The sequence below is a fragment of the Neolamprologus brichardi genome, chromosome 20 (genome assembly GCF_056152115.1).
Source record: "Neolamprologus brichardi isolate AB-2024 chromosome 20, ASM5615211v1, whole genome shotgun sequence".
Lineage (NCBI taxonomy): Eukaryota > Metazoa > Chordata > Actinopteri > Cichliformes > Cichlidae > Neolamprologus > Neolamprologus brichardi.
The window spans coordinates 30,656,102-30,667,629 of NC_142123.1; positions in this window are offsets into that span (position 1 = coordinate 30,656,102).

The window sequence follows — 11,528 nt, forward strand, 5'->3', positions numbered from 1 at the left end:
AGCACTGTGTCAATGGCAGTATAAAGCAAACTGAAGGTATGTGAAACCAGCAAGGCTGTGGGTTGAACGACGAGGCAGACAAGCTAGAGGGAGGAGGGGGAGTAGGTGGAGGAGGAGGGGGGATTCCCACACTGGATTCCTGGAATCTGAGTGACTCCTGGCTGCCCACTTTCTCACAAGGTCAAGACATTAGAGGATGTGACTCATTCACATTACTCGCCGACTTCACAGAGGAGGAAAAGGAGTATGGAATGAAAAAAAAAGGAAGAGATGCATCAAAATAATAAAATGAAAAGGAGAAAGAAAAACTAACATGAGGAGAAATGTTGTTTGTGAAGAAAACGATCTGCGTCTGCATCCAGCTGTCAGTCCAAGCAGCAACACCAATAACAAATAACTAAAGCTTGAACACAAACAGCTGTCCACAGAGCAGCAGTGAGGCTGGAAAAGGCAGAAGACGCCTTTAATCTTCCTCCTTTTCCTTTTCTCCTGTAGATCTGGAGGTTTTAACACAGCAGTCTGTGGAAGCTGACTCACTTCTGCAGCCAGCCTCTGGTGGCCGTTTGAGGAACTGCAATTTCAGGTCTAGAGGATGGTTTAATGAACTTTAGATTCAGGGAGTCTGAATGAGTGAAGGCTTTGGGCTCTTCATCATCTTCCTCAACCTTCTTCTACATGGTTTTTGAATATTTTAGGGTTTTTGGTCATACTAAGGGAGACTGTTGCCATTGGTGATTGCGACTGCCTTTTTTTTTGCAGCAGGGGTTAATTTTTTGACACACTTGGTGTATATTGGAACCATTACTGGACGACCATTTTCATTATGGATTAATCTGCAATTGTAAACCAATTTATAATCTGTTTCTTCTCTAAAGTTTACAACAAAAAGTTAATCGAGACTTATTTTCATCTGAGCATTGATCAATAAACCAAAGATTGTCACGTTACTTTATATTTTAACTGAATTCATAACATCCTTTAAACTAATGTTTTCCAGCTTAGTTTGAAAAACGTGATTAGGAGACCTATTAGGGGGTAGAACATTACACAGAGGCCCTCTGGGATGATTACACTTCATCCTCGTGGTGTCCCTAAAGACTTCCAGCTCCATCAGTGTCACTTCCTAACAGTGGGGCTAATCCCAAACACATGACGGATGTGGGTCTGACTTTGTCTTACCTTAGAAATTCCCAACAACTCCTGCATGTACGATTCTAGAGAAATTCAAAAGGTTACAAAGCTATTTTGATTTTCACCTGCTGAGACAGAAAACAATAGAATAATAATGAGTTTAACGTGCACGCAAACTTTCATTTTCAATTCACAGCACTAACAATGAAACAAGAAGATAAGGAAGTTATTTCAGGGAAGTCTCACTTCAATAAAAGCCGTTTAAAACAATTGATCGCTGTCAGTTTTCCTATTTTACCTCTAAATAAACTCCAGCCTGCAGGTGATTGAAGGCCCTCGAGTTATTCAATTATTTACCACTTTTAATTTTCTTCACCAGCTCAGAGCAGAGCCACAGATCCATTCCTCTCCAGCTTGTTCGACTTACAGTAACTCACTAAACTTTCCCAACACTGACAAACACAGCTGCTGTGAAGAAATGAAACCTCACTAATGGTATAAAACTGTAAACATGCTCACACACAAAATCACAACTGCAAAGCAACCACAACACAGAAATGATGCACAAGTTGGGTATTTAAATTGCTACTCTGTCCTCAAAACGTTGAGAAGCCCTGCTCTTGGTAAATGTGGGCTAAAAAGAAAAGCCAGGAAAAGCATTTAGTCTTCATCATTACTAACACATGCCCATGCAACTGGTGTTTGTGCTGCTGGCAAACTGGTAATTAAAAATTAACCCATTTTTATGGCTTCCCTGCAACGCTGTATTGGGTTATCAAGTTGCCTAGATACTGCTTTACATCACATTAGACGGACAAGAAGCTGGAAAGACGAAAGAGGACTAGAAGACCTGGCGGTAGAATGAGGAAGCGCAGATACTTATTCAAAGAAAGAGGTCAGCAAAGGAAATGTGGGAAAGGCCGGGAGATGAAGGCTTTAGACAGAAGTAGGATAAGATCTAACGTACGGCAAAAGCAAAGGAAAAGGCTTACAGTGAGCTTTACGTGAGGCTGAACACTAAGGAAGGAGAAAAGGACTTCTACTGATTGGCTGGGCGGAGAGAATGTGCAGCAGATTAGGGTGTAGAGTTGACGAGCTGATGGATGTAGAAAATGAATGTGAATCAGGAAGTGTAGAGAGTGAGTAAGCAGGGAGTGAGGGCAGCTATGAAGAAGTCCAGATGACGTGTATGTGCAGGTGTTTGAGAGAGAGCAGAGGGCTTTTAACCAGATTGTTATACACACTCTTAAAGAGTGAGAGGGTGCCTGAAGAGGTACTGGTTTTCAAGAACAAAGTGATGTGCAGAGCTGTAGTGACTACAGAGGGTTAAAGCTGATGAGCCATACCATGAAGCTGTGGGAAAGAGCTGCTGAAGCTGAGCTAAGAAGAAAGGTGACGATCAGGGTAATAATTTAAAAATCAAAAACAAAATTACATCAAAGCACTTTTTAAAAACTTCCAAAACGTTGATGCAAGTCATTTGATTTTGTTTATTACTGTGACTGTTTTATGACTGCTTGTGTCCATACGGGAACGAACACATGGCTCACCTGCAGTGAGGTTACTAAGCCTGAATCATTGCAGACTCTGTTTATAAGTCACTCCCACTCGATGTTGTAAACTTGGAAGGGTCATGCAAACAAAGAGTGACAGTCTTTGGGATCTTACCACAAAAACCACACACCTCATCGTAAACTGACGTTTTCTTCCATCCCAGCGTCGATGCAAAACATTGAAGAGTCATGAAAAAACATCGACTTGCTTGTGTTCATTTGCTTTTTGCATCACAACATATCTCTCCAACCTCTAAATGTAGACTTTTTCATCATTTAACAGTGGAAATTATGAACTTTGTGTACGACGCAGTACATATGAGAGTAGATAGAAGAAATATCTCGTCCAGGTGAGAAAAAAAAAAAGTGAAAAATTCATGCCCAAACACAAATCGTTATAGTGAAACTGCACTGTTTCTCCTGGCTAATACGAGACAATTTTGACAAGTTTTCCACAATAAAAGATTTTGTAAGACTAATGAGACACAAAATTACATAAAGACATTCTTCTTAAATCTGAATCATTTGCCAGACAAGACAAGAGATCCAAAGACAACATCATGGACCGTATGGCCATTTCTGATAAAATGCCTCGCTGATTATCAACAGCAGACCCACAGAGCAGATTTAAGTCTCTGTCTGTGCTCAGTAACACTCGATACCTTTACCTCACCGAGCACACACATCACAGAAATGTCACAGTGTGAGCAGACACACACTCCTCTTCAGATATGAAACCATCGCACAGATCAGCGTCTGTGTTGTGACTCAGCGTGTCATTAGGAAAGAGAAAAGATGACTGCCGTCTTTTATTAATCAGAAACCAGTTTAAACGCGTCACAAGACACAGACATCCTCCCAGATGAGCATCCTGTCTGATCCAGCTTCAGTTTGTCATTTATCCTGATGATCTGATCATCAATGAGCCTCCTGTCACTTCTGCTTTATTCAGATTGCTGCATTCAGGGAGGAAGAAACCTCCCCTTCCCATCGTGTTATAATATCTACAGCCTCAATAGGACTTAGCAGGGCAATTTTTCCCCACAGGGTCACACGAGAAACTGGGACTGCTGTGAAGTCTGCACCAGTACCCTGAACTCAATTCTGCTCAGTGTTGATTTTATATCTTTAAAAAAGGTTGCTCCCCACAGTCGAGTAGATGTTACACATTAAAACAACCTTTTTCATGACATTAGAAACACCATAAACAGCAGCCTGATGTTTCACTGGCTCTGGAGGAACTTTGTAGAGACTGAAAATATCCTTTTATGCAATTTATGCCGAGAAATCAAACCAAACTGACAGCGATTTCCCGCACATTTCATTTTCAGTTTTGTAATTGCGCCATATCTTGATTCGAGCTCACTGAAATATTTTCCACATGTTCATTTGAGTTTATTATTTTAAGAAAACCTGTTCTTTATCACATTGATCATTGTTTTATAGTCCAAACATTAGGAAACATCTTTACCAAAGTGCAATCAGGTTGTCACAAAATCTTATGTTAATATCAATTTCATATGATACAAATCTGTTTCCATAGATTTTATTTGATCACCTCTGAAATAATGTTTTGTGTTGCTATCACTCTTTTCAAAAGATGTTTATTAATTTTTAACTGGACAGGTGAAGCTGATTTAAGACAATTTGGCATGAAAAGGAGGACATTCAGGATTTTTAAAATTGTGAGTGTGTTTTTATCTCATTATCATCATTAACTGATAGTTATCATCTTTAATACAGAAGCTAGAATATTTTTAAATTCCACTGTCACGTGTCCTGGTGTCATGAGGAGCTATGGATATGGTTCACATCCAGCAGATAATATCTAGAACCACATAAGCCAATCTCCTGGTCTACCCGACCTAACGTTTCCCACAACACCAGCTGGTTAGCTTAGGGCAGTGAGACAGGTTGTCTTCCCAGGACCTTGAAACAGGTACAGCTCAGGTGAAAACTGACTCACAGTTCTGTCTGGACATGAAGCCGCTCGGCTGTGTTTCAGTCCTGTTTACGCACGTTTCCTGCTGACTCATTTGCTTCGTCTGCACTATTTGTTTTTTTTTTTCTCTTTGTAATTTCTCGCACTCACCTGAGCTTCTACGGGAACTCTTTTCAGGAACTCACTCTCACCTGAGCCTCAAGGACCGCTCACATTTCACAAAAGGCGCAACAAAGCTTCAATTAACCCAGTTTTCATCCGCGCTACTTGGCTGAATAGTATCGTTCCGCCAGACAGCGGACTGATATCTGGATCAAGCTGTTCTGAGGTTATAATAATAAGAATAATACAAGTTATTACCAGAAAGATAAATAAATAAATATACAATATAGCAAGAAAAATAAGAACACAGTCAGTAGCTGTAATACTTTTAGAAGATTAAATTAAGTCACAACACCTCTCTTAATGTAAAGACATTAACATAACTTGTTAATACCTCAAATGAGTAGCATACTTGAACAAAGGCGTCTTTTTTCTTTTTTTTTTTCTTTGTTTACCTTGTTCACTACCTGAACTGTAGTTTGTGTGATTCTTTTCAAAATAAAGTTCTCTTTTTAATCATCACAACACGAAACTTATAGTTTAGCCCAGCAGGTGGCAGTAATGTTAATTATTTATGCAATGTTCCTACTTCGCCACTAGATGGCACACGAAAACCACTATTGCACTACTCGAGCTATTTCCACCTTAGACCATGAATGGCCTGCATGGCTGTGTCATTCCACATACCTGGCAACCTACCTACATACTTATATAAGTGTGAGTTCAGAGGCTCTATTGTCCGCGGCTATATTTAGTCTGTTTATTCTGGCACATTCACACATTGAGCATTCACAGTGACACAGGTATGCAGGAACACTTTCAAATGAACAGATAAGCAGACCGTCCAACAGTTTCTGGCCAATTATAAATGGAAACCAGACTATTTTTAATCAGAAAGTTGTACTACTAATCTCCACACGATGCAATAAAAACAATCAGCACAATTAGCTGCAAATAAGTTAAGAACCAGATCAAATCTTTTAGGGACTCTTTGTGTTCTATTTGTGTTGGAAGGAGACGTGTGGGGTTCTCAGTGTTGGGAACTGTTAGAGGATGTCAACAAACAAACAACACTATGTCAAAAAACTTACAATAAACTAAGTTGGATATAAGGATCTTTCTCTCTAACTCTATAGAAGTTGAGTTTGTGCCTGAAGAGCCCTACTTCAGCTCATGGCTCTCACTTGGCCACTTTGAATGGTCTCAGCAACACCTTGGCCTTTCTTCATGTGAAAAACTGATCAGGAATGTTAATGTAGACTCGCTATTCTTTGATAAAGAAAAGACTTCCTGTTGCTACTTTGGCACTTAAACCACGTCCGAAGCCTGAGTACACCTCCTGGAGCCTTTCTCTGAAGGCGTGAATGAATGTGTGCTTTTGCTAATGAAGTCATTTCTAGAGGCGGTGTCCTACCACCTGTTGTGCCTGATCCTTTGATCCCATCATCCCTTTATTTTCATCATCCCCCTCCCTACCTCCCTACCCGTTTAAATGCCATATATTGTCAGTATGGTGTGGCTCACCTTTCCCTGTCTGGCACCCTGGTAGGAATGAGGACAGCAGGATGATGAATCTGTGATGTGACAAAAACACTGGGTAAATACATTCCAGTCACAATGTTAATGAGTACGGGTAAACAAACCCCTTCGGAGTGGACATATTAGACAAAGGATGTTTAATATGGAGCTGCCAGGCAGGAGGAAAACAGGAAAACCACAGAGAAGATTTATGGGTGTAGTGAAGGAGGAGAGGCAGAGGTTCGGTGTGACAGAGGAGGATGTTGAGGGCAGATGATCAGCTGTGGCGACCTATAAAGGGAGCAGCTGAGAGAAGACGAAGAAACAAACCACTTCACTTTTTGAAGATGCTGAGCTGCTGGCTCAAACTTTCATTGCTTGGGTATTTCTATGAAAAATAAAAATGCATAATACCTCATTGTTTGTGTCACATTGTAGCGTGCTCTGAATTGAACTTACACCAGTGTCTACGAACTCAATTCCAAAAACACTGAAATGCTGTGTAAACTGTAAATGCAATGATGTACAAAGGTATGTTGTTCAGAGCAGCTCCTAACTTTGTTCACATTTTGCTTCCACCAAACTGAAAATGTGCAAATGGTTTTGTTTTTGTTTCAGTATTTGATATTTTTTATGTTCCACTGGGAATAAATTATGGCTTTATTAGAGTTTTTCAAGCTGTTTTTAGTTACATTGTGCACAGAATCGCTACTTTTTCAGAACTGGGGTTTATCGTTAATACATACGGTCCACAGAAAATGAGCAGCAAACAATGGATAGGTGATGTTGCTGTGTCACACTTCATCTTTAGCTGACATCGCTTTAAAATGACATCTCTGAAACAAGGACGTCTCGTTTTATTAAACATTCAAGTACAGAACAGTGTTTCCATCACAAGAAATGAAGGACAGACATCGAGCCCCCATCAACATGTGAATGAGGAAGAAAAGAAAGCTGAGTCATTTGTCGCTGATGACCTCGTCGGCGGAGGTCGGGCTGTAGCTCCACTTTGGCTGTGATTGGAGGGAATTGTGGGCGGAATCTACATATGGCTTTAATTTGAAGTTTTGGTGTTCGACTTTGTTCCAGGGTGCAGAGGCTTTGGCTAGCATGTGCAGAAAGTCATTGTGTTGCATGATTTGATTCACAGCAGCCTGTGGTGGATTCCTGACTGTGGGCTGTGCTGCACAAAGTGTCCTTGGCAGCGCCTCAACATTGGGTTTGGATTAGGTTTTATTTGTTTTTCGCTCATTTGTTGAGATGACATGACCACACACTTGCCCTTGTCAGATACTTTCTTCTTGTTAAACGTTTACCTTTAACGTCCCCATTAGTCTGGACACGGTATGTGGCAGACACGTGGCTCACCTTGTGTGCTTTGACCCCTTTCTGAACCCATTTTTAGTTGTTTAGCTTAGTTTTATATCTTATTATTTATTTAATGAATCATAACTCCTCTCGTAAACATCAGATATTGTAAGATAAGGTTTAAAAACCTCTGTTGCTTCAACTGCCTCTTTAGCTGCAGAGCACTTAGAGTTACCAGCTGTTGCATGTGAATGTGTAACACTCATGTGGCGTTCATATTTGGGTGTCGGCCCGTGTCGAGGGTCTGGTGGTTTTTGTTTTTGTTTTTTTTTAATCAATGAAGCCAAAAAATGTATCTGGAAATCTTTAGCAGATGTTTATCCCAATTCCAAGAACTACTGACGTCATATATGGTTAATATTTGACATTTACTGGTGTTACAGCCTATTTATGAACAAAAGACTTTTTTGTTTTGTTTTTTTTCTCATAAAATAAGAAAAAAAGAAGAAAAAAGTCATGGGTGGAATAAAAACACTAAAACAAGGAAGCTAAGTTTCTGATCACTACTGATCCTTACTTCTTCATCTTCAGTTTATAGTTCATCTCTTTTTTTCCTTGTGACTGGATTTAAGGTAGAATTTAGATAGGAACATCTCCAGGGATTTTCCAGATGACTGTTCAGTTTCACCATTTGTTGACATCCATATTTGTCCCATTGCTGGCTGCTGATGTGTCTTTGAAGCTGACTAATGAGTCTTTTCCTCGCCTTCAAATTCACTGTAGCCTCCGAACTGCTGTTGTTAGGCCACATACTGAAGATTGCAGTAGCCTAAGTCTGAGTTTGCTCCAGATCATTTCTTCCTGTCTGCACGGTCCAGTAAGGACAAAAGTCCTCATGTTCTCAAATCTCTTCTTCATCTCTTGAATCTTGTCTCTAATTTAAAATAACTGAGGCTCTCTGAGCAGCGCATCTTTTCACCTCACAGACAAAGCTATGTTCTAGTTGCAGCTGGGATATAGCTGCAAATAGACAAGAGGAAAAATGTTTGATAATGTGGAAGGACGCGGATGTCAGAGCGTCAAATGTAGCATTCTTACACGTATAGGGGGGTGTTATAGCATGCAGGCAATAATAATAATAACAATAATGAGGCACACAAATTAAACAAAACAAAACATGAAGGAATATCATCTGTGGGTGAAGCTCTGTTCAGCAAGATTTCACTCAAAGTAATAAAAACAAACACGTGTGTGTGTGTGTGCTATCCGTGACGTAAATACAGCTGATGTAAATGAATTGTTGACATTGGCATCCACACAGCAGGGGGCGCTGTAAAAAGAAGCTTAGCAGTGACCTTGAACAGAAAAGCGACGGTCATCCTGATCAAGATTAAACACGTTATGGAAGTAGTAAATCTCTGAGCGCCTCATCCAAGTATGGATGCAGCACCATTCCGGAGAAATGTCATTTTGCTAGTTTGTCAAACAGCCTTTGATTTCAGGGCTGACACTCTCCAACTTCACAACCCTCCTCTGTTTTTAAATATTTACCATTTCCAAAATAAATTGCTCCATATCGTTAAATGTCTTTAAATGATTATTACCAGACGGCTTCCTGTGCACATTTAATTTGGATAAAAAGATGGTAGTAATAGTCACCAAAGCAGAATTTTGAACCTTACCCGTTTTAGTTTCTCATTTCTAAAAAAAGAATTTATTCAATACAATTCAGCGGGCTGTGCACTGAAGTTAGAGGATAGAAATAAACTATCTATCATATCGCACTAGTATTGATCCGATACAAATACCAATGCTGTTCAATATTTGTATCAATCGGCCCGCCTCTACACCACACGATCAAATAATAGGTCAGTAAGTCCACTTTACACGAGTTTATCAGCCACAGACATTAGAAGAAAATAGTTAAACAGACTCACTGTGCTATATAAAGGCAACTGACAGACTTTTTTCATGCACTTTCATTGTCTCACTAAACAAGAAGAATTAACTGAATTATGCAGAATATGTATTTTCTATTTCCTCATGTGGAGAGAAAATGTGGCAGAGCATCATACTGCTGAGTTTCAGCACCTCATAAAAGTCCTCCTCTGTGCTCCCAACATTGTTTTTTTCCTTAGGATATCTTTTAAGGCTAAAGGACTTTCGTAAATAACATCTTTGCCAAGATCTAGTCGTAACTTTATGGGGAAATTCCTAGAAAACATCATATTTCTGGGAACGCTTTAGAATTCTATCACAAGGAGTTACGCTTAATATTGGAGGCATTATGAGTACACAGGGCTAAGGTTTATTGGGGATCCATACTGATAACAGCAGCTTTTAAGGTATTTATAAAGAGCTGGGGTAGTTTTTGAGATAATGACGCTTCTTATTGTTTCCTTATCTGCCTCATGCATGCCTACACTGTGGCCCAGCTGTGCTTTGTGAGTCTTTTTACCCAGCTCCCTCTCTGTGTTTACTTGCCTTTGTTTGTGTGAAGATCCCCGAAGACACGACCCTCTCCAGTTTCAGCACACTTGCAAACCTCTGGGTCATCATTTAGTACACCATCTGCACCACATAGCCCGGTCATTCAGTCCTCGTCAGATAATCAACTAAACTTCTGTGATAAAAGCAGACAGGATCACATCCACTGTTTTCTTTAGTTGTTTTTTTCCCCCACACTCTGTTTCTCTTGTGAACTTCATAGCCTGCAAGCTAGCTAGAATGATACCTTAAAATGATGTTTTCTAATAAATGACCTTGGAATTTAAGATTTAAATCATGGTAAAGATAAAACAAATATTGTAGTTGCTATTGGATACAGATATCCACTCCTTGAAGTCTTCCCCAGAAATCTCTGCAGATGACCCAACATTTGCACAATGACACTCTAATCTCCAGTTATTGATTAAAGAGTTTAGCTTTGGTTTACCTGCCTCAGCAGAATCTCTTGTTTTACTGTATATCTTCTTTTGCAATGTGTCCAAATGAAGCATTAATTCTGACAGTTTTACTTTGGGTTTTGCTTCTCTTTGTCCATCTTCCTTTTTTTGAGTTTCTGCCTTCGTCTTCTCACTACTGTGATTTCCTGATGGTTTTCTCATGTTCATTAGTTTCACCTGTTCATTATACTTTTCTGTGTTTGTGTTTTCTACTGTGAATGCAGTTGTAATGCAGTAAGTCAGTAATTAATCTGCTCCAGCTAATGTTCTAGATCAGAGTTCAGTGGGTGTAAAATCAGCACACACTGACCTCACCTGATTTGTCTGTAGTCTGCAGCTGTGTTTACTCTGTATTGTCCACCTAACATCTTCATATTCTCCTTCGGTATAGTTTTATATTTCTTTGTAAAATCAGCTGCTCTGCCTGTGCCCTTACCAATAATTGTTAAACAGAGCTGGAGCCCATCCCACTGGGTGAGGGGTGAAGTACACCCTGAACAGGTCACCAATCCATCACATGTTTTTTTTTCCTATAGCCAAAAAAAAAAGAAGATAAAACTGTGGGAGGCAAAACTGGGATAAAGGTTAGTGGGACAAAAGTAAGAGGGTCTTTAAAAATTAACACTATCTATGGGACAAAGGTGAGGGAGTCCAGCACTAGCATGGGTGAGATGACAGACCCAAACTCCCATTTAACTCTTAAAGTCTAAGGCTATTGTTTTGACATTCCCACCAAAGAATCTTTCTCATATTTTAACGGCAACGTCTGGAGCAGAGACGTGAAATCCTGTTCGCCAGTCCAGGGTAGAATCTGAAAAGCAGATATTGACAGTTTTACATCTATCCTCTTTACAACTCTGAGCGAATGGACGTTGATGTTACTGCACCTGCAAGATCTTTGATGAAACATAAGTGAAACACAACTTGATTTATCCATTTAAGTCTGTCGTCATGGCACATTTAACAGCTACAGCCTGAACCCAGGCCAGAGGCCTCCAGGGTGGAAGGGGTTAAATGATCTAAAAACAC